At 45.4% G+C, this 27778-nt stretch overlaps 1 protein-coding gene and 1 long non-coding RNA gene across 5 annotated transcripts in view; both read left to right on the top strand.

Moving 5' to 3' along the window:
- Positions 1–27778, top strand: part of TMEM132C (transmembrane protein 132C) — a 168126-nt gene that overhangs the window by 68049 nt on the left and 72299 nt on the right. The gene's annotated exons all lie outside the window — the stretch shown is intronic.
- On the top strand, positions 1222–4687 carry LOC147649869 (uncharacterized). The gene is made up of 2 exons (XR_015277870.1): positions 1222–2908; positions 3064–4687. It is a non-coding gene; the product is annotated as an uncharacterized LOC147649869 (long non-coding RNA).

Raw genomic sequence — 27778 nt, 5'->3', positions numbered from 1 at the left:
CAAAGGTCTGCAGGAGTGGGACACTGGTGATGGCCTGGACCATAAAACCTTGCTGTGGGGTGCAATGGGCCAAAACCACCTGAGGTTTGCAGTTATTGAAAGTGGTTATTAAAGCTGGTTGGCTCTTACAGAAAACATGTGGGTAGCCATAACTCAGGAATCCTCTCTGGCTGTGCTTTCCAAAAAATAGCCATTAGCAGAGTTGAAATCTGAAGCAGGAGTAGGATGAAGTCAAATCAGCCACTAATCACTGAACCATTCTGGTCCCAGAGCCTTCCCTGGGCTGGAATAAAGCAGCTTTTCCTTTCCTTTCCTTTTTTCTTTTTTTTTTTTTTCAAATGGTGCTCCCAACTCCCCACCACTGTCTTTGATTCAGTTAACTTTGTTTATTTTTAAATAAACATATGCACACTCATCTCTCACCCAGGCAAAGAGCTCTCACTGATGTCAGTGGGAGCTTCACCACCTTCAGGATGAGTGGGGATCAATGAAGGAACTCCTGAGAGCTGGCCAGGCTTGTATTCCACTCTCCCTAAGGCAGGGTGCTTGAAAAAGCAAACAGTCCAGTGAGACCTCATCAACTTCAGTGCATTTAAAACACCCACGGGACTGTCAGCGAGGGATTGCAGTCAGCAGGGCTGAGAGAAACCTTTCAGAGCCTTGGTGCAAGAGGTGGGCAAGCTCATGGCCCAGTCAGAGCTGCTGTCTCCTGTATTTATACACTGTATATATATCTATATATATCTGTATTTATCTCCTGTGTTTTCTTGTGCTGGTGCTTGCTGGAATACATGTTTGTGTACAGACACACACACAGATATGTGAGGGGGGCTTAGCAGTGCCAGGCTCCTGGTGTTTGTACAGAACTCTGATCACTGCTCTTCCACAGGTCCCTTTTGGAGCAGAGAATCACACACTGCTGTGGGTTGGGAAGGACTTTAAGCTAGGTTTAAAGCCAGGACTGTCTTGGTTTTATTTCCTTTCTCTCTGCAGCCCAAAATCCAGGGAGGGACAGGAGGAGTAGGGGGTTTGCAGGGAGCAGACATCTGCCCCTGAGGCTGGGAGGGTGCAGAACTGAGCACGAGGTGCCAGGGGTGGCTCTCAGGACACCCCCAGCTCTGCCCAGCTCTGCTCTGCCCATCCCATCCCAGCTCTGCCCATCCCATCCCAGCTCTGCCCAGCCCATCCCAGCTCTGCCCAGCCCATCCCAGCTCTGCCCAGCCCATCCCAGCTCTGCCCAGCCCATCCCAGCTCTGCCCAGCCCATCCCAGCTCTGCCCAGCCCATCCCAGCTCTGCCCATCCCATCCCAGCTCTGCCCAGCCCAGCCCTTCCTCAGGTGATGAGCTGCCTGAATCCCCTTGCTCTGGCTCCTGACAGTGCCTGCTCTCAGATATTAAATGATTCCTAATAAATCTAAACCAGGTGTGCACCCTTGGCAAGGCTGTGCTCTGCATCCTAAAGTCTAATTCTGTTATTTTTACAGGGCTAGATCTGTGATTTTGGGTGACTGATAAGGCAATAAATATGCACAGATTGTGTTTTACACACGTTGAGATAAAAATCTCTTCCACTGCTGGGCTTCTTTACCCAGAAGGAATATGTTCTTTAAATATTTCTTCTCAGCTGAACTCGGGCTGAAAGATTCAGTCATTTCATGCAGAGGCAATCTTTGTGTGCAGACTGCTTTTCTGTATTGAACTTGATGGGTGCTGGACTTGGGTTCCACAAACCTGGAAGTCTCATGAACTCTGAGTCCCAAATGGCTCAAGTATTTCTGTGCTAGAGATTTTTATTACACTGAATGTTGGAATCAATTTTCCTCCTAGGAGTGAATCCACTCTTTGGGCTGCTTAGGGTTGGGTCTCATCTTCATTCACTTCAGCTACATCTTGATATCATAACAATCATAAAATTTCATGTTGTCAGAATTGGGTTCTGGCCTTTGAGCTGAGGGCAGATTTAAGAAAATTCATTCCTGTGAACAGAGAGATATTAAGAGATTCTGAGTTACCTCTAGGAGTGATGATAAAGAGGGTGAAACACTCTAATGAGCCTTTTCTAGCAGTCTGACTTCTCTCCAGATGTACCTAGATTTTGCTTAGGAAATACGATTTCCATAATAATTTCAAATCTGTCAGACTCCCTTCCCAGTCTTGTTCTGACTGTGTTTCACAGTAAACCTGAAGGATGGTCTTTTTTAAGGACAGCCCAGGATAAAAATAGTATCTTTCTCACAGAAATGGGTGAAAGAGTTTTCACAGACCCTGCCAACAGTGTTCCTGGCTCAGAGCATTTCTATTTATCCTGCTTTTCTAAAAGCACTGAATTCACTTTCAATTTTGAAAGCATTAAAAAAAATAAAAAAATTGGAGATCCAGATTTGATGGTGCACTTGAAAGATCCAGCAGGCATTAAAGTTCCACCTCGTATTTGAGTTGTTCTCGGTATCAAGCACTGAGATGCCAAATTCAGAGATCCTGGCAGTGCTCCCGTGTGCCTAGCCAAGCAATCCCATCATAATTAATGTGGCGAGGCTTCTCTGGGTAGGAAAATATTTATGGGATCTGCAGAGCCCACAAAATGAACCGGAATAAAAGAGCTCTGCCAAGCTGGGCTGTGCAGATTAAGGACATATGGTTGGTGTGGCTGCTGCTGGCACTGTCCTCAGAGCCTGGGTCCTGCCTTGTCTCCTGCCATCCCTCCTGCTCACAGGGGCCAGTCCCAGGTACCACCCCTGTGTGCCAGATGACAGTCCCAGGTGCCACTCTCAGTCCCAGGATCCAGTCCCAGGTGCCACTCCCAGTCCCAGCTGTCAGTCCCAGGTGCCACCCCTGGGTCCCAGGATCCACTCCCAGGATCCAGTCCCAGGTGCCACTCCCAGGTCCCAGGATCCACTCCCAGGTGCCAGTCCCAGTCCCAGGGGCCACTCCCAGTCCCTGGGGCCACTCTCAGTCCCAGCTGTCAGTCCCAGGTGCCACCCCTGGGTCCCAGGATCCATGCCCAGTCCCAGGTGCCACTTTCAGTCCCAGGTGCCACCCCTGGGTCCCAGGATCCATGCCCAGTCCCAGGTGCCACTTTCAGTCCCAGGTGCCACTCCCAGGTCCCAGGATCCAGTCCCAGGTGCCAGTCCCAGCAGGAGCTGCTGCTGCACGTTCCCGTGAGCTCTGGGTGTGTTGTGAGCTCAGGTGAGCAGCTGCAGCTCAAATAAAAAGTGGCACCGAGCTGTGTCAGTACCTCCCCATCTCCTCTCTGTACATTATATAAGCTCTTCACACGAATAGTTTGGAGTTTCTCATTATCCCAACTTCTTTCAGAAGTTCTGCAGCCAAACCACTGCACAAATCTGCTCTGATCGTGGAATGATCCTGCTAAAATCACCACGGGAGAGAATGGAACTTAACCCAGTATATCCAGATTAAATAAATCCTACTAGAAAGACAATTAATACTCCAATTTTCATATTGATTGCTTCAATTTTTTACTTCTAAAAATCTGTCTTTAGGAGAAATAATGCTGTAGGGTACTTAAGGTATTTATTTTTGTTCTCGTGCAGCACAGCTAGTGAAAAGCTGGGTTAAAGGCTGCCCAAAATTACAAATGATTGTTTATTTTTAAAAACGGTGCTTACCCCACTGGAAAGACATTGGCATTTGGAATGGGAAAGGATGGGAGATGTAAACAGGAGCATCCTTCATTGTCGGGGCAGCTTCACTACAGAAGCGTGTTCAATCAGCACTGGCTCCTTCTCATTAAGTGGTGTCACTTAATTACAGCTCCAGGTGAAACAAAATGATTTGCAATAACCACGTCAATTTAATTAGCATGATACAAATATAAACCTTTTTTTTTCTCTCATTGTATAATGCACAGCCATGACCTCTTTAAATGTGTTTACTTTTATTGACATCTTAATTGGCCGCACACACACGGCTCCCCTGCGCCGTGCTTTTCACAGGAACAGAAAATGACTGTGTCACCCACAGGGAACCACATCAAACCCCACTGCTGGCCCCTTCCTGCTTCTCTTCCCAAGGGGTAAAAGCATCCTGACACGTCTGTGCTGGGAACAGCACAGAAAGAGGGGACACTTGTGGATTTTAGCGTGACCTCGCAGGGCCAGAGGCAACCAGGGCCCTCCCTGACCTCTGAAACTGCAGAGCAGACCCAGAGCAGCTCTCAGAGGATGCTTCAGGCCCATTTATCTCCTTTTTAAAATCAGACATGCTTCAAGGGAATCTAGAACCAGAGCATCTTTCCCTCATCTCTGTTTCCCATGCTGCAGTTTGTAGATACTTTTTCAGTCTTTTTGGGTCATAAACCATTTCACACTTTATATATATTTATATATGTAACATTTATTTTTCCATTATTTAAACAATTTTTCCTGTTCTTACCCTTACCAACAAATCAGTTCCACCTGTCATTCTCTGTGCAGGGTTGTTAGGTGCAGGTTCCTTCAATGCCATGGATGAGTGTTTCAGAAGATCACTTTGAGGTGCTGAGAGAGGCTCTCAGGTATCCAGCACAGAATGAGTGTCCACATCTTCTCAGACCTGGATCTTTGCTGAGCATCATCTGGGTGTTCAGCTGTTGCAGTACCTTTAAAAACCTGGGTAGGTCTTGGTGTGAGTTGTGAGCTCAACAAAAGGTGATCTAAGGGAAGGAGTTGTACAACTTGCAAATTGCTACTGGAACAGCAGTAAAAGGCTCTGTGAGCTCAGAACTCAAACCTGCTTCTGTACCTTTACCAGGATGATGAAGGTAGAAAAGTAAGTCGGGCCTTTTTCTCACTCATTGAGAAAATTACTTTCCTTCTGTGAGCAATAGAATTTTGTACCGTGCCCCAAATGGTCAGTGCTGTTCCTCTGCCTGGAACTAATTCTCACTTTGCCCAGAAGTCATTTGAAAAGCTCTTCTTAAAATTTTTAAAGTGGGAATATGCTCTGTAATGTCATTGCAAAAACCTACAGTAGAGAAGCAAGTGGAAATTCACAGCAGAAATGACAGATGTGGGAGACCAACCTGCACGTTACCACCAGTGCTGCTAATTATAGGCCAGCAAAAGAAAATTTTGAGCTGAATTTTGCCAACATTCAGCCTACAACAGTCAGTCTATGATTAGTCATGTCGTCAAAATATAAACAAAAATAATTCAATCATCAAAGCAGAAATCCCATCTGCAAGGGGTGTAAACAGTGAGATGAAAGAAATGCTGCCTTTTAGAAGGACAGAGCAGGATCGTGTGTAACTTTTGAATCCAGCAGAAAAGCTTCATCTGCTGTATAATATATGTGTACAATTCCTAACGTGGCTGAAAACACAATCAGAACTTCATTTTATGGCAACATCCTGGCAACCAAAGCGTTTGGCCTGTGAATCTGATGTTTTCAGACTGGCAAAGTCTCAGCTAGAAATTAATGTGTCTAAAGACTAGTTTTGTTTCATAGAGCACAGATAATATGAAAATTTGATTAGTTCATACTCCATCAACATAAAAGATATGAGGTATGAATATTCTATTAACATCTTTGAATTGAACAAATGGCTGTGCCTGCTCGGTTGCAAGCACTGGATTGCACAATCACAGAAAACTCTGTTTGTAACAAAGGCTGATACATAATGCCAGCTTCAAGTATTTATCATTTTGCAATACCACTGCTAGGACAGTTCATGGTCTACTACAGAAGGAAAAAAAAAAATGGAAGCTGGAGTTATAAATGAGAACAGAAAATTTAAAAAAGTCTGAACTCTCTCTGCTTTATGATTTTCATGAATATAACAAGAGATGGGTGGGCCATTTGAATAGATAAATGATGTATGATGGAAGTAGAGAGCATCAGGAGAGAGAGGTTTTTCCTCTAAGCATTTAAAAATGTCCAATTCTTGTGATAGAGGCTGATTTTTAGGTGAAGTGCAATCTAAACCCTCAGAGTCTGCAGTGGATTAAAAACTCCTGCTCCTTTTCAGTGGTAATGTTTTAATGTCCTATTGTCACTGCTACCTCAGATCTTTTATCTTAAAATCCTTTCTGTAGCTGCAGTTCTAGAAACAGTTCTGCTTTTGCCTCCAGCCCTATTTCCATGAAATGTTATATGGCTCCCTCTTCCCACTAAAGGAAAAAACTCCATTGTTGTGGTGTTTATAGCTGGGGATTATTAGGAGCTGAGTTTGGCTGAAATTCTTGGCAAAATGATGTGTTCAGTGAAGAGTACGACTTTGAGGCAGCCAAAGAAATTAATATGTCAAATTTTAATTTAAGAAAGAGCTGAACAACCTGAAAATGAAACAGAGCCTTTCAATTTATGAAAAAAAAAAATCATTTCATCCAGTAACATTTTTTCCTGCCTTCTAGTAAACAGCAACCCCCAAAACCATTTTATGTTGACAGTAATAATTTTACCTCTGTTAGTGGTTTAGTCTGACCAGCAATCCCCCAAATCAATTACTCACCAAGTTCTGTTTCTGAGCTTTTACTTTTTAATATCCTTTAAAAACGCTGGGAGTTCTTTTTGTGATTTGCAGTATCCTCCTGGGGCAAGCAGCATTTCTGCAGCTGTGTTCCTGCTGATCCCACCCCGTAAGTGCTGAGGCTTTTTCCAAGTCACTTCTTGTTGCAAAGAGCTTCCAAGTGCAGGGGAAACCAACCAGCCTTGGGGGGGAGAGACAGGATTCCCAAAATCTCTGTGAGACTCGGGCAGCACTGTGAGTGCTGGGCGTGGAGGCAGAGTGAGGGTCAGGACACCTCTCCAGGGGTGAATTTGGCCCTGAGGCCAGCAGTGTGTTATAATATACAAATATATTATAAATATAATATAATATGTTATAAATACAAATACCTCTGTGTATCTGTGGGTGAAGGTGGCACCATGCAAACAGTCTGTAAGGGAATTTTCCTGATCCTTATGCATGAAAGCAATCCAGCTGTTGTTATTTCATCACCCTTACGCTGGCCAAATCTCTACAAAGTTTCTCTTTACAGTCTTCAGGTCAATGCCATTTCTTTACCTTACACGTGGATTTGCTTATTTTGGAGGGCAGGACAAATCTGCTGTTTTGTGTTGTGGCCACACTTGAGCCAGTGCCACCATCCCCTAATCACACTGCCAAAGTGGCACAAAGGAGAAGGAAAAATGAAATGCAGGCTTTTGGGAGAGAGTCCTGAGATGGAGATAAAGCATTTCCTGGCTCTCTAATGGCTTTATTCCTTTTCAAGGGGAAAAATATGCTTTTATCAGCTTGGAAGGTCAGGTATAAAATCAGAGGTTAAGCAGTTTCGCTTTGGTTTAGGATGCAGCATTAACAATTCCTATTCAAGGGCTGGATGGAGCAGCACACACAGTCACTTCAGCCTATTTATGGATCTCAGCACTGGAGCACAACTCCAGAGATTAAATCACAGAATCACAGAATGGCTGGGGTTTGGAAGGGACCTCAGCTCCTCTCAGCTGGGACCTCTCCTTTGAAAGCCAGAAGTTCAGGCCAAATTCTAAATCCACTGATAAAGAAGCAAAAACCTTAAAAATGCAGCAGGTTTGTTGCTTTCCACATTGGAATTCTGTCCACTAGAACTGATCAAAAGCTACAAACAGATGTAGTTGGATTAAATCTGAAATTTGAGCTGCAGCTGCCTCCTGTGGGCAATAGGCAGCAGCAGGGCTGGGGCTGCAATCCCTCTGATGTGCACTGCCAGGGGATGGCCAGCACAGGCACAGCTCCCTGCCCTGGGCAGGGCTGTAAATCCCACTGCTCTCTCCTCTGTGCTCAGAGGGGAGGGGTGGGAATCACCTGCCTGGAACCTGGGACCTGAATTCCGTGTGTTTATTCAGTGTGGTGTCTGTGGATGTGGCAGCTCTCAGCTGTTTGGTGAGGCTGGATGTGTTGATGACTCTGCTGATAAGGGCCCTATCAAATCACTCTTCTGGGTAACCTTTGGAATTAGGCCAAGGATTAGAGATTGTGCTTGCTGCTCCTGGATTTGACACTGTGACAGTAAAAGAGCCTTTCTTAAATTCATATTGCTTTTCCTGCTGCCTCCTGTGCTCTGACTCGCTGGCCATTCTGTTTGCTAAACCATTTCCCACTAAGCTGTGTGCTCCTCACCTCTTCAATGGGCAGCACAGAATCCATGGCTTGTGAGGACACCTAGTCAAGGGCCAGAGTATTGGAGAAGGGATTTCTCTGCTCCTTTTTTGAGCAGCCTGTGACTCCAACAAGCTTTGATTTCCCAACAAGCAAACTTAAGCAAGCTGGTGTTGTGATAAATGGCTTATCTTGCTCTGGGAGTGACCCCCAGGTTGCTTTGATTATCTTCCCTTTCTTTGGAGGTGTCTGGGCGTTGACTCTTGGCTCTGTCTGGTTCAAGACTCTGTTGTACAATTAACCAGCTTGTCTTCTTTCATGCAGTTCTTGTGCTGCAGGGAAAAGTCCTCTCATTTTATGCCTGACACATGTCTGTGCTTCTGGATCTGTATAAAAGGAAAAGGATGAAAAACAAAAGGAAGGAGATTTGAATAAAGAGAACATTTTGGAATAAACCAATCATGTGACCTCTCCTATTGCAATGCATTTTGAAAATTCTGCTTATTGTAGCAAAGTTTATGATATATTTATATAATAGCAGTTTATTGGGAAGCTGAGAATTTTCCTGGTTTTGTGCAATAAACAGTCTGCAGTGGTTCTGCTGTGCCAGAGAATCCTGAAATGGGTGTAATTTGTAAGAGAGCCAGGTGTGCTGCTGGGTGATGAGCAAGAGCAGAACTGAAAACTGGGAGAAGTGGAAGAAGCTTAGAAAGCAAAGGAGTTTTGACAATAAAAGTGAGTCGTGTTCCTGCCTTTGAGGGAGGGTAGTTGAAAGTTTCCTCTTTTTTTTCTTTTCTTTTTTCTCATGCTTCATCTGCATTTGTCTCTGCTCTCTGTGGAGAGAATCTTTAGTTGGAAACAGAATGGATTTTCTTCTCTGAAATTCCATAGATTTCTGAATCAGCCTCTAGTGTTTTCACCAAGATAATTCTGTATTAATGAGGTTAACTGAAAGTGCAGTTGTACAAATCCAGATTGTCTGCATTGCTCCCCGAGGACTCTTTTAAAGTTGGGTTTGGATCTCTCTGGCTATAAAACCATTCTGTAAAAACTCAGGGCAGGTTTCTGTGTTGGTTTCCTCCCTCTGCTTGCAGCATTCGGCTGTTTGTGATAGCAGAGCAGGGAGGGAAGCAGGAGGCAGCCCTTGGCGATTGAGCAGGAGAATAAATACATTATATTAAGAAAATTCAAGAGCATTTGAATCTCATTAAGGCTGTGTGGTTCTGAATCTTTGGGTTTCCTCAGTAGGAGGAAACCTTGGCAATTCTGTTGACATTTGAAACAGTAAATTCTCCTCCCAGGGCAGTGTGTAGTACTTATTTCACTTCTGCAGTTGTACTTTATCTGCATCTGATTCCCATTCAGACCCCCCAAAATCATGACATCGTTTGGAGGATAATTTCTTTAACAATGTGTGTTTGGGTTTTCTGTGGACTGCAGGTATTTTCCATGTTAAAGCACTGTCTGCCCAACAGCAGCAAGGTTTAGAAATGGATTTTTTAAAATTCCCATTGGTATTCTGGTGTATTTATACAGCGTTTGCTGTGTATTGAGGGAGACACAAGATGCTGCAAAATACTGATCACTGTGACTCAGCAATGCTGTCCATCATCTTCTGGCTTAATACAGAAATGACAAAATCTCCTCCTAAGGATTTGTCTAAGCAGCACTTGTGGCCCTGAGGAGCAGCTGCTACAGCTGCAAATAAAGCACCATTGAGAATAATTCATGGTTTTTATAGAAAGTTTTTTCCAGGAGGTTTCCTGCACTCCTGAGGAGGTGAGGGGTATATTGCATTCCTCCTTTTCCTGATATTCCCTGTGCTCTGCTTATTTTTATGCTCAGGCAGGGGAATAGCTCCTCACCCATCACTGTGCTGCAGAATAATGTGTCTCTCCAATGGCCTCTCCAGCTGCTGCCCCAATTGCCAAACAAATCGAGCTTTTTAGTAGCATCCAAAGAGATGCTTCAATTACACCCATTTTTCTTCAATTCTCTCAACTTAACTGAGGTATTATCCAAAGGTCATTTAATGGCTTTTGATGTTGTTCAGCAGTGGGTTCAGTTTGAGAAGAGACTCGCAGTCCTGGGCTTGCTTTAGGAGCACCTGGTCACGGGGGTTTCCTCCAGATCCTGCAGGAGGGGACAGGAACACCTGGGGCTGATAATTCCTAAAGCAGCTGCTGTTCCCCTGTGCTGTTCCCCTGTGGTCCCTGTGCAGGATCCCAGCGGCTGGAGGCTGGAACTGAGGTGACAAAGGCAGCAGCAGCAGCACAGCTGCTCCCTGCTCTGGTGGTTTGAGTCTCCTTGAAGCATTTCCCAGCAGGGAGTGTGAATGTGTTCAACAGGTAAAAGGGAATCACAATCTCCAGAATCAGATCAGGAGCTGCCCAGGACTGGTCCAGTTAAATCAGGATTTGTTTGGGTGTCTGTATGTTCACTGACCTGGCACTTCAGCAAAAAAATCTGGTAGTTCCTTAGAAAATGCTGTTGGGAAGATGGAATTTTATATGTTTGAAGGACATTAGCTTGGGAATTCTGACACTCTGAGGACATCAGGTGTAGTAATTAATAGCTCAGTACAAACTCCTTCATCGCTAACTCTAATGTTAAAAAACAAAAAAGCCATGAAAATCTGTTTCTGTTACGTGAAACCAATCTCACTTCATGGATGTAATGCTTATATTTAGTCAGGGGAATGCAGGATGATTGACAAGATACTTTTGAGGACTTACTTTAAGGATTTTGTGCAGGCTTTAAGGGAAAACATCCTAACCAAGATTTCTTTTGAAGATGCTCTGTAAAGGCATAGAAGATGAACCCCCTACATTTACAGAGCTGTGTCCATTTCTGCCTCCAAGACTTGGGCTGTCAGGAGTGCAGCAAGCCCAGCAGCACTGGCTGTTTGCTGATTTCACACTCCCCTTGTTCCAGCACCGAGCCCTCAGCAAGGGGAGGAAGTTCCTCAGTTCTGCCAGGGAACTGTGAGCAGCATCAGCACTGGGGGTATTGATTGTGCTACAACACCCTGGTGATACCAAATGTCAATGAACAATCCCAAACTGATGAATTTCTGCTTGTTTCAGACGTGTCCATGTGCTTTGTAAAACACCTCTGTTCCCCCAGAGGCTCCCACAACCTGTTGGATGGCCACTGATCGCAGCCAGTTTCCATTTAAGCTCTCACATCCAGGCAAAGGGGATGTGAAATGTGCTGTGACTGGGAGAATAGCATTATATATCAACCCAGGCAGCTTCCAAAAGGGACAAATGACTGCTTCTGTAGCGCAAGATCAGGCTTTGGGATTTCATTTTTAAGTATCAGAATGATACAGCAATCAGGTGGGGGGAAATCCTCCTCCCACTGCCTTCTCATTTTGAGTTTCAGATGCTTTCCCCCAGTTTTATAGCAGCACTATATCATATTTACAACATCTAGCATTTCAAGGTTACATGGCCAAATGTTGAGTCAAGGAAAAATTGCCTTCCCAGGGATACTCAAATATTTCAGTTCATGTCTGGGGGACAGCACTGAGGTGCTACTGGGTGATTTCATTTCAGGAATGGACACCACAGTGATTCATCTAGAGAGTCAAAAAGCTGATCTCAACCTTAGCACTGACTTTTCAAACACAGTCCATGATCAGATGTCTTGGATGCAGGCAAGGAATTTATTTATCTACAATGCTGCTTCTGGAGGTTTTCACATCCTCGGAACCAGCAGGTATCAAATGCAAATGCAGCTGTGTTCTGCATGTGTCAGAACATCAGGATTGCCTCACTGTGGTGTCACTGGGTTCTCCTGATCCAGCTGCAGTGCTGTGTCTTCACACTCACTGCAGGAATTAAATAACTGGGAGTGGTGGGAAGGAGTGGCTGTTGCTGGAGAGTTCAGAAAGTTCTTTTCAAACTGTGCAAAAGCCCTGGCTTGTGTGGCCTGGAGAAGAGGAAAGATGGAAGGGGAAGCCCAGACAAGCTGTACAATTGATGTCCTTGAAGGATTTCCTAACCCAGCAGCCCCGAGCAGCCTGCTCTGAGTTCAGTGTGACCCCGCTGTGAGGAGGGGACAGGATGAGGGTCCCTGACCTTGTCTTGTTCTGTGCTGCTGGGGAAAGAATGGGAATTAATTGGAAAGGGGACCTGGAGAAGGTTGAAGGGGAATGTGAGTATGGATGTACAAAATCAATTAGAGAGCATAAAGCTAACTGGAATAAAATATGGATCACTTAAGGACTATCTATCTTAATGCATCATCTTTTCTTTTGCCAATTAATGTAGGAAGAAGATCAGCAAGTTAAGTCAGACCAGGGATGACCAGGGATTTTGCAAATAATTCTGACCCTTTCCTGCTTTCCATCTGTGATGCAATGGCTGTTGGCTGCCACATTTCCATCCTTTCTTTTAATCTCTCTCACTTCTTGTCAATAGGATTTAAAGTACCCATAAAGATTTAATGATCTCAGTGTCTTCTCCCTGGCATTGTGTGTTTCTACCTTTAAGTAGTTCTGTCTAAAACCCAACTTTTCCAGCACATAAAAATCTCCTCCCTTTGCAGCAGGCAAATGAAAGGCTTTTGTTTCCCTGCAAAGCCCTGGCTGTTCTGCAGAGCGGGATCCTCTTGATTCCCCCTCCTTTGTGCCTTGGCCAAAGAGGAAAATCGGAGTTTGTGCCACTCTTGGTGGCTGGAATTTGAGTGAATCTCTGTAATTTCAGGTGTGCTCCATTTCTTGGAGTCATTGATGACAAGCTTGGGTGATTGGAATTACCTTTTTGCCTTTAGCATTTTCCAGCAGTGATTTCAGGAAATTCAAAGGAGGTACAAACAAATAAACGTGACAACTCTATTATTGTAAATAAACATGCTGGAAAAGACCCTTTGCATGGTTTATTCCTTCAGGATTAGTGTTTATTCCCAGGAATGGATATTTTACCCCACAATATTTACTACTTCTTTTTCAATATAAACAGTTGTTTTGTTGGTTTCTGCTAATGTTTATATTCTCATTTGGGAGCAATACATTTATCAAACAAAGGCATAGACACCTGGCCTGATTATGTTGTGATTAAAGCAAAAATTAGGTTAAATGATGTATTTTTAATAACAGAGCAAAATTTGGAAGCAATTGAATAGCCTAGGAAATTATTCAGAAGAAAATTAATACTTTCAAGGGAAAAATAACATCTTAAATTTAAATCTCCAGAAGCTAGGAATTATTTTATATATAACCTATAAAATAGACCCATAAAACTGCTTTTCTGGTGACGATACATTTCCCAAGAATATAGCAGAATCCAGAATGGGCTGAACTCTGCAAAAAGTTCTTATTTCCAAATTTTTGTTACAAATCATTGTAGGAACTTCTGATTAGAAATGGAATATTTTCAGCTTTAGCAGCACACCTGTTGTTGACAGTCCATCTCTCAGAGTGTGCCTTCCCTCAGCTGGGTGATCAAAGATGAGCATCCTCGAGCTGTAAACATGCCAAACCCTGCTTTCCTTGCAGGAATCTGGGATCAGGGAGATGCTGAACCTTTCCTGCATAAAGCTCTGGAAATGTCATCGATGGAGCCAGCTGGCTTCTCCTTGCACTCAAAGCTCCCGGTGTTGGGACCTGCAAATTTACTTCTGGGTGTTTAACTATGGAGTTCTAAAGGCACTGAATGGTTTTTCAGTTTGAAAATGCCTTGTGCAAAAATAAATAACATCTCATTAGGCAGGCTGCTTTCCCTTTAGGTTTCCAGTGGAAGGTCAGCGATCACACGCTCATCACTGTCCCCTCTGCCTGCAGAGCTGTGCTGACCTGTGCTTTAAATTATCCCATCTTAAAAACGCTGCTCCTTTTTTTATCAGTCAAAAAGCCTTTACAAGCCTCCTAAGAGTCCTTGAAGCAGTTACCTTTGAACAATTACGCCGGATTGTTATAAATTTCCCATACTGTTTTTATTGCCTCTCCGAAGCGATCTGGGATTTTATATCTCTACTTTTTCACAGGGTCTGGTTCTCCTGACAGATGCTTGCTTACATCTACCAGGAACTCTAATGAGAGCCAGGCATATGTCTGCTTTCCAGCCTAGACCTCCTTATGCTCATTTTGCATTTATTCTTTCTGCTCCTCAAAGCTGCCGTGAAGTTAGAGAGGAGAACTGGGGCGGTTCCATCCCGAGCTGTGCCTTCCCTTCACTGCTGCTGCTCTGAAGCCTCATCTTCAGTGAGCTGCAGATTAATGACACCAGCCTGCACTCACATTTTAATTCCTGAGTGTTTCTGAATGCCTTAAAAATGCAAAATAACGACAATAAGCTGTGATTGCACTCGGGGGCTAGTTGTAGGATTCATCTCTGGTAGTCAGCAGCGGAAAGCTTCTGTTCTTACAGGTTTCCATGTGCCTTGCTTTGCCTTTCTGCTCCCATCTGAGCATGGAGCAGCCATTGAGAGGGGATTTAATTGTGTCAGTGGTGGGACTCATAAACTCACAGCATGGCCTGAGTTGAAGGGATCCCCAGGGATGACCCAGTCCAGCCCCTGGCCCTGCCTGACACCCCAACAATCCCCCTGGTTGTGTCTGGGACTGCTGTGCCTGGAGCAGCACTTCCAGCTTTCCTCTCCTGCGGAGGCAAACTGCTCCTGGGGCTGATCTGTGTGTGTGTGGCAAGCCCAAGGCACTGTGGGCATTTCACTGCTCACAGGGGAGGACACAGGAGCGAGGAGCTCCCTCTCTGCACACCTGGGCAGGGGAGACAAAGCAGTTTCTCTCTGGGCATGCTACAGCACCGATCTTTGGGATGTGGCTCCTGGATGTGCCAGTTTCTCCGGTGCTTTGATTGTGACTGGAGCCTCTGGGCATGGCATACATAACATAGATAACATAAATAACACCATCAAACCCTCTGTGAGAGCTGCAAGGGCCGCAGTGCTGGAGCTGAGGCACAGGGGAGCTGATGCTGGAGCTCGCTGGGTACGTGGGTGTCTCAGAGACCTGGCTCTGTGGTTTAATCCTGCCTTTATCTCTCTTCTAAGTGCTTCTGATATTAGAGGAGTTGCAAGAAATCTAATTAGCTAATGCTCCTACACGGTGTTCAGATCCTCAGATAAAAGCCTGCCTACAGGCCTGCAGGAGGTGCCAAGAAAGAGTTTGGAAACTTTTGTGATGCAGAGATTAAGATGGTTTGGGATGATGAGGTGACTTCCAGTTTTCATTCTTACATGTTTGCTTATTAAAAGGAGTAAATAGCTGCTAATTAATGTGGGCTGTTCATTTTGCTGTCTTAAAAACCTTCCCCTGGGTTGTTGAGAATGTCAAGAACTGCTTCTAAGTCAGACCTGTTTAAAGAATAGTGTGTACTAAGCCATTCAAGACTGGCTTTGACTATTAACTCCAAAACATCACGCTAAGAAATCCTTATAATAAAGAAAAGGTAGAAAAAAAAAAAATTCTTATTTTTCACTTCTATGTATCTGACTTCCAACTCTGTGTCAGCACTAAAGCAATCAATATTTTGCTGCTCAACACTGGGGAGGTTGTTCATTCTCTGTGCTTGGAATTGTCTTCTCCAAAGCTTTGACACAGCCCTGTGGAGAAACTTGACTGCTTGGCTGCAGTGCTTGCTCCCATTAATGCAAAAAATTCGTTAAGAAATTAGATGGAAAACGCAAAGCTTCTGTGCTTCTTAAATCCTCTAATCCTATTTTGAAGATTTAAAAGGTGAATAGGCTTCAGCCTGGGGGTGTACAAGGGAATGAATTTCACTGTAGGTGAGTTAAAGTCACATCAGGAACAAAACAGGCTGGGTTTATTTTACTGCAGAGCTCTGCTATTCATTGAGCTTACCCCATCCTGGAACAGACTGGGGAAATGCCTGATTTCTGAGCTTTTTTAGAAATGCTGCCTCACCCAACCATATTCACAAAATATCTGATGTTGACACACTAAAAACATTCTTATAAAAGGTGCCACAGGTGTCAGGAAGGACTGTCAGCTTCCTAAATTGAACAACTTGTAGAATAAGAGTACAAATTACTGTGTCAGTATCAGCTGCAAGCAAAACCAACAGGTGAATATTGTGGGCAGATAAAGCTATCAGAAAGCTCAGCTTTCACTCTTTGTTTGTGTCTGGGGTTGCACAGTCGGTCTGGGAAGTGCCTCTGCCCTGGAATTCTTCATCTCCCTTCATGGCTGAGGAGTGTGATGAAGGACGCTTTAGTCAATAATAGCTCACACAGGCATTTCATGGCTGAACTGGTGCTGCTTAAACTCTGCCATTTACTTGTTCTTTGATCTTTGCTTGGGGAGGCTCCTCCTTGGGGAGATCCTTCCTGCCGTGGGTGGAGAGACTCCAGCTCAAACGTAGAGAGCAGTCACTTGGTAACACTGGATTCACACTGGATTTCAGGGTGTCCACCACAGCAGAGGACAGGAAATCAGGTGTGATGATCCTTTATTTGCAGTTTAGACTCCGTGACCTTGGGTAAGCCAACCTTTCTGAGCTCCCTGCCCTCTACAGAGCAGTGCCAGCACACCTTGGCTCATTAACAGCGATGCTTTTCCTGCCTGCAAGGGCTACACTTCGATAATCATCTAGAAATAATTTTCATATGGGTGGTGCTTGAATTAGAACCTTAGCAATGAGAAGTCAGCAGCAGGAATTGCCTGCACTGCAACCCCTCTCCTTTTTATTTATATGCATTGGATTTATCAAGCACCTTCAGGTAAGACAGGAATGCTGAAATGCACAAATGCCTCTTAATACACCCTCCAGCTCTGCTTGCATTGCTGCTTCCTGCTGAATAGAGAAAAATGAGGTGTCTGTGGAGCTTTTCTACGTGCTGTGTGCTCCTGATTTTCCCTTGTTCCACGCTATTTATACAATCACAAAGCATTTGATGAGAATATGTCAATCTTAGGCCAGGGCAATGGACATTCCATTAGTTTATCTCTGCAGACGTTGTTGGAAGCTCGAGGTGTAAAATCTGATTCATTACCCAGATCCTGGAAGGGAACAGGACATTAATCGTACCTTGGCTTGTTAAATTTTGTCACTCATTGCCTTCTCCATTTATTTAATTGGATTTCTGCTTCCCATTCAGAGGGTGTGCACGAGTCCTTTCAGACAGTGCTCTGCACCCCTGGAATCTGGAGCTGATACAAAACAGCTTTTGCTGTCAAAACACTCACGGGGTAGAATTTTTCCATATTTTGCAGTTCACGTGTTTGCTGATTCAAATGGTTCTGCAGAAGGTGCCCCGTTTCCCACATGCACAAATGGTATAAACACAAGCTCCAGGTGGGAATCAGCAAATAGGTTCCATGTTGGATGTTTCTTGAGGAATCTGATAGCAGCAGTAGAAAAGGGGGAGGATATCACTTTTCTGAAGTTTATTGCAGCCAATGGGGAAAAAAAAAGGCAAAAAATGGTAAGAGAAGAGGTAATTTAAGAGGCAGCGATATGTTCTGCAGGTCTCAGTGGTTTGATGTTGGATCAGGCTGTTTGCTGCAGAGCATTTCAGAGGCTCCCAGCTCTCCCCCTGCCTGGCTTTCCAATCAGCCACTCCGTAAGTGTGAAACAACAAACCAGAACAACAAACCAACCTCTTTCCTCTGGAGCTGTTGACACCTGAGCCTGAAATCAGACCAGACTCAATGGAAATTCAGCTGTTTGTTTGGACAATATTTTACCCAGGCAGACCCACCACATGAGTGTTTCCATGAGGAGAAACCCTCTTGCAAGTCACGACCTTTTACTGCAGTTATTTTTTTCCAGGTTGTTCAGTTTTAGACTTAGCTTGATACTGGGACGTGCATGGAAGGAAACATAAATTTTTACTGAGCATAAGTCAAGTGCATTTCTTGTCCAGGAGCTGGCATCAAAGATGTTCCAATGTAAAGGTAATCTCAGTGCCTGAGGCTGCTCTGTGGTTTTTGTACTTTGCCTGCTTATCACCGCTGTGCCCCAGAGCTCCTGCCTAACACGGCTGAGAGGCTCAGGCAGCTCACAGGCAGGGAGGGGCTGCCTGCAGAGGGGAAATTCAGACAGAAATTCAGATAAAACTGCCTGGAGCAGAGGGGAATCCAGAGCAAAGCTTCAAAGGCCTGAGAGGTACGGGTTTAAATCGATCCATGCTGTGTGAGATGTGTGTTTTTAGGCTGGGTCTGCTCCTCTGTGCAGTGATAGCAGCCAAAAGCCAGCCTGGCACTCCCTCAGTTTTTATCCTGTCTGCAAACAAGCTCGGTGCAGTTTGCAGAATTTTAGGGCAGCACCTGCCTTGCTTTTTAAAATCAGTGTTGCTCTAAACACGATTTCCTCGGCAATTTCAGTCTCATTTATTGTTTTAAGAGGAGCATCCTCTGCTACAGTTGAGGGATGGCAAGAGGACAGTGACTTCACATTATAAAATGATGTTTTGAGCCCTTATTTTATATTTACAGAAGAAATTTCCCCAAGAATTTGAAGGATGAACTCAAAAGAGGAGAACTTGTGGAGTTCTTTTTATTTCCTTCCATCCCATGAGATTAGATCCCAGATCACTGGGTTTTGAACTGTTGAAATTAGCAATTTTAATTAAAAAAAGTCTGGGTTTTTTTGGTTGCATCTATCTTAGACCACCCCCTGTGAAACACTTTACAAAAACATGTGCACTTATGCCATGATTTCAATTTTATTAGAAAAATAGCAATACCAGAAGAAAGTCTCTTGCCTAAGGCATATTCCATATGTTACTGCTCAGTGCTTTATTTTTCAGGCCTGCAAGAGACAAATGCACTTATTCCATTATTAAAGCCAGCGACTTAAAGTGCAGCCCTACCCTGGAAAAAAGAAAAAGAAATGTGAGGTTCTAAGTTCATTTTCCATCAATAGCTCCTCCACTGAATTTGTTGAGATTACAAATGAAAAGGTGCTGTTATTTTTCAGCTGTGAAAGCGCTTTGGTACAGAAATCACAGCACAGATCAGCCTCAGTGTGCCTCTGCAAGGTGACTCCAGTTTCCATGAGGTTTGTGTTATTTACTGCAGCCACCAAGCCTCTTTTTGCATGTATATAGAGGGCAAATCCTCATAATTGAAATGTTCTCTGAGTATTCAGCCAGGGGAATACAAACATCATCTCGCTGCTTTCCCTCCCTCCCTTCCCCTCCACTCGGAGAAGTTTTAATGCGAACGCAGAAACGCAATTTTGTTCCTTCAAACCCCTCTCTGCTGCAGCAATGATTTCATAACCTCCCAGTTCTCAGCTCTCTGCCTTATCATTAGAAAGTAAATCTGCTGTCTCCCCAGTGGTGGGATGGATTTATTGCCTCTGAACCCCCCGTTCCCCGCGGCGCTGCTCAGCTCGCGCTGCTGATTTTCACCAGGAGCTTTGGACAAACGTCAGGAGCCACGAGAGGATCCCACATGCCCTGGGAGAGATGGCTTCATCCTGGGGCCTTCAGCTGTGTGAACAGCACAGGTGAAAATAAACAATAAACAATCAAAAATAAAAAATAGGTCACTGCTGCTCCGAACGCTGCCCTTGCGAACCGAGGCTGGGAGATTCCAATGAGGAGGGATCCACTAAAAGGCCCAAATAAGCAAATTTCAAATTTCCAAATACATTCCCAGGTGTTAAAGAGTTGATAGGGGCTGATGTTGACGAGGGAAGAAGGAGTAAAAGCACGTGGTAGGGGCGGTGTTTGTTTTCTGCATCACCTGCAGGAAAATCCTTTTTTAAAACTGCTGATCTAATGGGATTAGGAGGGCAAAGGTTCTTAAAAATCAGTAAAATTGGATTGAGAGAGCGGGTTGGTAGTGAAAGACAAAATTAGATGGCAGCTAAAAGCACACTTCAGTAACTGGATTGGGGCTGGCAGCCCTGGAGCTCGGGCACCTCTGCTCAGGGCAGGCCGGTGGCTGAAACTCTTGATCCAGCGTTCACTTGGAGAGATCTTTTCAGATCCCTTCCACTGCTGCTTTTCCAGAACACAATTACACATTTTGTTACTTTTTATATGCTGAAAGGGTGGCCTTAACATTTCCTAATAAGGTGTAGAATGTCCTTGTGGCCTATGACATAAAATGAAGTCAGGGATGATGCTGTGCTCTGGGACACTGCTGTGGGTGGCTCAGGATGACACCAAGGTGATGTGGGCTCATTGCAAGGCTGGCACACTCTCTGCATCTTAATTCAGGGCAGCTCTGCCCCATGCAGCTCTGCTGGTGGGATTTATTCAATTTAGTGCTTCTTTGTGTTCAAAATCAGCACTGGCTCTCCTTGTCAGTGCCACAAACAACAGGTCTCTGGGACTGGGATAAGTTTTCAGCCCCATGTGCAAGTGGATAATACCTGGAGCTTGAGTGGTTTGATCCAAACAAAATCAGGGCTCTTCCAGCAATTTATGGTGTGAATTTTTCCCTTTCTTCTCCCTCTAACAAACCCTTCTGGGGTCTAAGCTCTGTGGTGATGCATTAGTGTGACAGCACAGCAGAGCTCCCAGCTTTTCTCTGGAGGCTGCTGTTTCTGCTCACAGGAATGGCACAGCCCAAGCTCTGGGCTGCCTTAGCACCTCTGTGTGAGAGGAAAATGTGCCCACGCTGCCGTGGCTGCATTCAGCACTGAAGCAGAGACGGCTGCGTGTTGCTGTCCTGTTGTGTGATGGTTTGTGACACAGGAGCTCCTGCTGAGAGCTGCTCAGCATCCCCAGCTCCCATGGCTGGAGCAGGGCACGCACACCTGCTGAGCCACACCAGAAAGGGGCTGGAATTTCCAGGGAGCTCCAGGTACTAAAGGCCTGACCTGGTTTTCAAGCACAGCAAAGCAGACTCAGAGCTGGTCCTGAATTATGTCTGTGTGAAACTGCTGTGGCTGGGAGAGGTACCTGATGGCCAGTCTTGTCCCCCTTAATGTCAGCAGCATGAGCTGTATCAGCCCTAAAGGACAGGAGATGGAGAACATCAGTGTCTTGCTTGAGGGAAACGTGTGAGGAATTCTGCAGAAAGAGCTGTGAGACTCAGTCATTTGTCTCTCCTGGTGTGAACACTCTGAGTGTGAAAGTGTCTGCTGCTCTCAGGAAAAATAAACGTATAATTGCACCATCAGCTGATGAAATCAAAGTGAAATTGCTGGCAGCCTTCTTCCTGCCCTCCCTGTGTTTTTCTAGCATTAACATTCCAGCTTTGTCACCTTTGATCAGGGGAAGATAAATCCTTCCTTTTGTAAGGAGCAGAAACACTTTCCCTCGATACATAGAATAATGGCCTCTTCTGTATATTATTCATATTCCTCTCTTTGTACTTGTCATTTCTCTATATCCTTGCTTGTTGCATACCCCATAACTCTTGGTCGTTTTATCTAAGACCTTTCAAATAAGGAAGTGGATGGCTTAGGAGGCAGGGAGAGCTTTGCTAAGGCATTAAATGGGCTGGCACATTCAGTGTGCAGGTGCTGTACCAGCAGCCTCTTCAGCTCCCTGCTCCATGGGGCTGGTGCTGGGCATCCCTCACAGCGACAGCCTTGGAGGCACGGCGAGAGGAGCCTGCCAAGCTGGGCTTGCTCACCTTGCCTGCAGGTACAGCTGGGCTTGCTCACCTTGCCTGCAGGTACAGCTGGGCTTGCTCACCTGTACCTGCAGGTAGAGCTGGGCTTGCTCACCTTGCCTGCAGGTACAGCTGGGCTTGCTCACCTTGCCTGCAGGTACAGCTGGGCTTGCTCACCTTGCCTGCAGGTACAGCTGGGCTTGCTCACCTTGCCTGCAGGTAGAGCTGGGCTTTCTAACCTGTACCTGCAGGTAGAGCTGGGCTTGCTCACCTGTACCTGCAGGTAGAGCTGGGCTTGCTCACCTGTACCTGCAGGTAAAGCTGGGCTTGCTCACCTTGCCTGCAGGTACAGCTGGGCTTGCTCACCTGTACCTGCAGGCAAAGCTGGGCTTTCTCACCTGTACCTACAGGCAAAGCTGGGCTTTCTCACCTGTACCTGCAGGTATTGGTAGAGCAGGGGTTTCTCTCCTGTACCTGCAGGTATTGGCAGAGCAGCACAGAAACTGAATTTGTCTTTGGCCCAGTGTGCAGCAGCCTGGGCAGCCCTGAGCGCCTCACAGGGAGTGGCAGGAGGATGTGTAATCCTCTGTATAATCCCATATATAATCCTGTATATAATCCTGAATATCATCATATCCATTAGTGCTCTTTTAGCTGGGTGTCTGCTCTTTGAGGCATTCTGCTGCACTCCTGGCACAGCCACAGCCTGAACTGCAGCCTCCTGATGTGGCTGTGGCTGCAGGCACAAAGTGCAGCTGGGGCAGGGCTGGGGCTGTGCTGCAGGGGATGCTCCCTGTGCTCAGGGAAAGCATTTCCCTGGAATGTTCCCCCTGTGCCACGGGCGGTGTTGGGAGAAGCTGCTGCAGCACTTGGAGAGAGCCAGGCCCTTGTTGCTGCTGGAGCCTGTGCAGCCCTGGATCAGGTGCTTGTGTTGGGCCCTGTCATTTGCTATTTGCTGCATCAAGCTGAAACAAAATGATTTTCATCCCTGCAGTTAGTTGCTGGCTGGAGCTGGATGAATTGAAATGACTTTTGGGGAGAGTCATCGAGGGGGAAAGAAGAGACTCCCCAGGAGATGATAAAGGGAATGTGACTCTGGAACCCTCGCAAAGAGGGAACCAATAAACACAACGAGAGTTCCAGATCTACTGATCTGTTTATCTTGTAGGTGTTTCATGTTGGTTTAGGTATATCATGACCTTAATATCTGCATCCAGGAAGAAGCTGTTGCCTGTGGCTTTCACTGACAGCTGGTTTTCTTTTGATACATCCCAGAATGTCCTGCTGATTCCTGCAATATGTCAAAGGAGCTCAGCAGCTTGTTGCCCTCTCAAGACTTCACTCTGTTCACTGTGGCTTCAAGAGTCCTCCATTCTCTTAAAGTACAAGCACAGACTCAAAAAAAGAATTTAAAAAGAGTCCTTAAAATGTGCTGTTGCAATAGCTGATGATAACCCAGAGCTGCTGCTCTTGGTTGTGTCCAGCAGTGTTGTTGAGATAATATTGATGATCCAAATGGGCCTGGCAAATCAAACACCTAAAACCTGGTCCAGAAAGCTTGTGGTTTCCCACGTGCAGACATCTGCCCCTTGCTCCTAAGGCAGCCCCATCTCCATGAGAATCCTTTCAGAATCCACAGGGCAATCAGTGCCTTGTTTCAAAAAGTGTCAAGTCATGCACTCATTTTGGTTGCAGCTTTTCCCCTTTCTCTCTTGCTCATTTCTCTAGAAAGAGCCCTTTCTTTGATAGGCTGTAGTTAGTAAAGGTAAAGCCCAGCAGCTTTTGAAGAATTTATTAATGATTCAAAAAGTTTTCTGTCTCTCTTCTCAGTCACTTTCAGGGGAAAAAAAAAAAGACAAATTCCAGAAAAAGCTACAGGAGGATGAGTGGAGTTTAGTGCAGTAGTTAAGCTCCCTGAGCCACATCCCATCCGTGGTTTTTTTGTGTTGCTTTCTCCTGCTGAGCTGCAGGAGTTCCATCCCAGATCTGTCCCTGAATACACAAACTACCAGCAACTGCCTCAGGGCAGGAGGATTTGTGCTTTTGCTGGATAAACTCAAAGCATGAAAGAGCCCAATTTGGAGGCTGTAGCACAGATCAGTGCCAGCATTTTCTAGATTAAGACTCAATTCTGTGATAAAAGCTATCGGTTCTGTCTGCTCCACCCCCCAGCCCATCTTTGTAGCGTTGCTGCCACGCTCCTGCAGCACAAGGTGTGCTGGTTCTGGCACAAAATCCAGATTAGCTGTGTGGACATGCCATAAAGTGACCATCAGCAAGTGTGAGGGGTGTGATGAGCAGAGGAAGAACCAGGTATGGGAGTGGTGGTCCAAGGGCTGTGGAGGAGCCACGTGGCCGTAATTCCTGCTCTGCAGTTATCTGAGCTATCTGAGTTATCTTTCTGCCTTGTCCATCACAGTTTGGGCACTCAGCTGTGCCAAAAAGTTGCCCATGGTTGGTGGTGCTCAGTGCTTCAGAGGGAGGTGATGCTTTAAACTTTGGCTTTCCTATTTTCCAGATTCTGTACTGGTATCTAACTCTGAACTTCACATGGAGTGTCAGTGAATTCTCCTCACAGCTCAGGCACACACAGCAATCCTTTTCCAGCCCAGAACCAAGGGCACCTCTGCAGCTTCAGCCCAAAAACAGCAGAGAATTGAGGAGAGCAATCTGGGACTGCATCACCTGCAGCTGGAACTGGACAATTCACCCCAAAATGGAAATGGACCAAAAATTATAAAAACTCCTGACCCAGGGCCCATCTTCTGTCCACCTTGGGTCCATCCTGTGTGCAGCCAGAGCCAGGCTCTTGCACTGCCCACGGTGCATCCTTGGAAGAGCTTTTAATAAATCCCCACTTTATTCCTTTAGCTGTGTCCAGCCTCTGCTCCAGGAGCCCCTCGAGGCAGAGGGAGGGGAGGCAGGAGTGGGTTGGGGCACAGGTTGGTGCAGCCCCTGCAGAGCCTGCACTCCCCTGTGGGCTGCAGGTAAAACCTCCACCCTTCAATCAGTGTAAATCAGACTGATTAATTTACAAATGAGACAGAGCTGCATCCTGGGGCTGAACCACCCAGTGATCCGTGCTCTCCTCAGCTGCTTGGACAGGAACCTAGCATGGGTGCATTTGGAACAACTGCTTGAGTGAAAGCTCTTCTCTTCCTCACTGCTTTAAGGACATTTGGCCCTTCCTCCTTCCAGCAGCTGATCTCAGCAAAATTATTTCCCGAAGGGAAGAAGGAAACACAACCCTTGTAGCTCCATGGCTGATGGCAAAACTGCATTCAGAGCAGCCTCTGGAGGGGGAGTGAGGGTGGGATTAAAAACACAAAGGGACTGCATGGGAAGATTACTTCAGAAAGTCACTTGGGGTCTAAGTAATAATCCTAATAACCACTGCAAACAGTAAGTATTTTCCTCAGCACTGCTATTGCTCTGCCAGCTGGGGGAATGTCACAAATATGCAGCTTAGAGATTTTTTTTGGTAATAATAGAAACTGGATGTAGTAGGGAAATATAATCTCAAAGCATTTACTTATCTAAAAAGTGTCTCTGCTCCTATAAAATAGATCCGTGTGCTTGTATTTAGCATGTGCAGCTGAATCTGTGCTCTGGATTCACCCTGGTAGGATTTTTATTTACACAACACCCATCTCTGTCTCTCCTGCCTCTCTCAGCAGGCATGTTTTGGTGTGAGAAAGATTACTCCAGCTCTATTTGTGACAGCAAAGCAGACAGCCTGGTCTCCTGTGTCTCCCCATGTGATGAATTCATAAATGAGTGTTCACCCAGATACTGATCCCACAGCAAAGACTTTCCAGGGATTTTACCTGGATGTGATTATGCATCAACTTCTTTCACTCCATGCAGAGTTCCTGAGAGGGATCTGTCACTCGTACCCATTGGTTTGTTTGAGTTCCAAATTAGAAAAGAGCTTTGCTACTCATCCACCCTTGAAGGAAATGGAGAAGTGCAAACTCAGACTGTGCCCATGTCAGCTGAGGTCAAGCATCTCAAGTGCTTGGGATGAGGAGAACAGAGGCTTTAAAGCACTGCTGCAAACACCTCTCAGGCACTGCAAGACCTTGTCTTCTCTGCAATTCCCTTGCATTTCCTGTGAAATCAGATTTTTTGCTGATTCCATGAGTAAAAGGTAATAGTGAAAAGAGTGCTAAACATATTGGCCAAGTCCCCTTTCTCAAATGAGATGTGGTAATGTGCTCAGCAGAGCTGCTGGTTAATGTGTACATTGCAAATTCCGAGAAGGAGAGGGTTCTGTGCCATCCTGGGACAGCGTTTATCACCAGGGGTCTCCATCCTTCCTGCCAGGAATGGGGCTTTCTGCTCTGAGATGTCAGTTTCAGGTGTTGGAAGAGGAAAATTAGGGATTCATGCTCTTGAAAACACTTACTCTTCTGCTTTCAGTTTTGCCTCTTCCTCATTTCTTAATAACTGTGAGGATTCATTGCCAATGGCTCTGGGAGCTGAGGCTTAAAAATCCATAAATATCTAACCCCATACCCTGTTACTTCATGTAAAACTGTGGGATTTGGCAGCAACCTCTACATCCAGAGGAATTCCTGGGGCTGTGGATTGGGGAATGGAGGAAGGAAGGAAGGAAGGCATGTGCTGAACTGGAGCTGTTTGGTGCAGGACTTTGCTTTCTCCTGCCTTGTTGCTGCTCTGACCATTTGAGCTCAGTATGGGTGGTTTTGCTACCTAAGTGGCCCCATAAAGCAATTGTCCAAGGCAGAGAGGGCAAGGAGAGCTTGTGCCAGCATTGCAGGAGCTGCTGAAGCTGTGAGCCTGCTCCAGGTGTGGGTGCTGCCCTGGGCAGTGGGTGTGAGTGGATGTGGGAGCCCCTGGGGCAGCAGGGGCTGCAGAGGATGTTTCTCTGGAGCAGCAGGAGTTGAGCTGAAGGCAGCAGCAGCTCAGTGCCAGCTGCTGGGAATGTCAGGGGTGTGCAGTGTTTATCTTTGCTGGAGGCAGGATGTTAGCAGGTTGTAAACTCACATTGGGTTTCCCCGAAGCTTGGAAGAAAAATCCAGATTATTTGTGTTGTGTTGTGCAGCTCCATCCTGCTTTTACTTAGAGATTTTTTTGGATTGCCCCCCCCTGCCTTTCCTAATCCCTTAGCTAGTGCTATTAAAATTCAGGGCTGGAGAAAGCAGTTTTGTCAGAGATCTGTTCTGAGATTTCAGTGATTGTCTGTGCCTTGAGCAGGGTTATCCAAACTTCACAGAAAGCACCTCTTTTTTCTTCTAGAACTCAGTAAGGGGATAGCTGACTCTTCAAGAGGACTGGTAATGGTAACAAAGAGTTAACCACAGATATCAACCCAAAACCCGAAGAACCCCATCCCTGGAACATCCCAAAATACATTGGATTTCTTTTCTGGAAAGAAAAAAGTCTAAAATACAGCTGTCAGCATCCACCTCGTGCCTTGGAGCTGAGCTCTCCAAAGCTCCCTAAGGGATATGAAGCACCTATTCCTACTGAAATAGAAGAGAGCTGATTTTCCAAGGAAATCAGGGAGTTTCAGTTATGTAAGAAACACCACAGAAGATCAGTCCTTGAGCTGTTTCATCTCTCAGGACTCCTCACTGTGGGGAGAATCTATGATTTTGATGGACATGAAAGTCACCAAAATACACAGTTTTGGGGAAGCTGAATTTAGTCCAATTTGCCAGACCAAGGAGGTTTCAGAAATACTGAAATCCACCTCAGCTGCTCCCTATATTCAAGAAGCTTAAGCATTCTGGTTTGGAGATCCTTAAAGGGTTTTAATACTTCATTTTCAAAGTGAAATATTTCCATTTGTTTTGTTTTGACAAGTTATTTTTTCCCAAAGTCATTTCAAATAGAACAACATTGTGGTCTATTGGAAGTGAAAGGAGAATTGTAAGGAGCGAAGAACAAGAACTGCGTACCTAGAGTTTAGCTGTTTTGACATTTTAAAGGCTGATTTCTCTTTTTCTACAAAAGTGGTTTCCTGAAGGCTTTTTCTGGATACACCATGAGAGACAAATGCCTGAAGGAGAGAGGATGCTCTGAGCAGCAAGGTCTTTGCTTTTACTGATTCTTGCACGGATGGCCCTTTGGAGCAGCTTCTGACTTGGGGACCAAATCTGAAATGCTGCTACTAGCAGTAATTTATTACCTAATCCATTTAGTACCTAAATTCTGCAGTTGAGGAG

Source organism: Cyanistes caeruleus, chromosome 18, assembly GCF_971803275.1.
Source record: "Cyanistes caeruleus chromosome 18, bCyaCae1.hap1.1, whole genome shotgun sequence".
In the NCBI taxonomy this organism is placed as follows: Eukaryota; Metazoa; Chordata; class Aves; order Passeriformes; family Paridae; genus Cyanistes; species Cyanistes caeruleus.
Note: the sequence above shows the minus strand (reverse complement) of the source record. Positions and strands in the feature narration are given on the sequence as shown.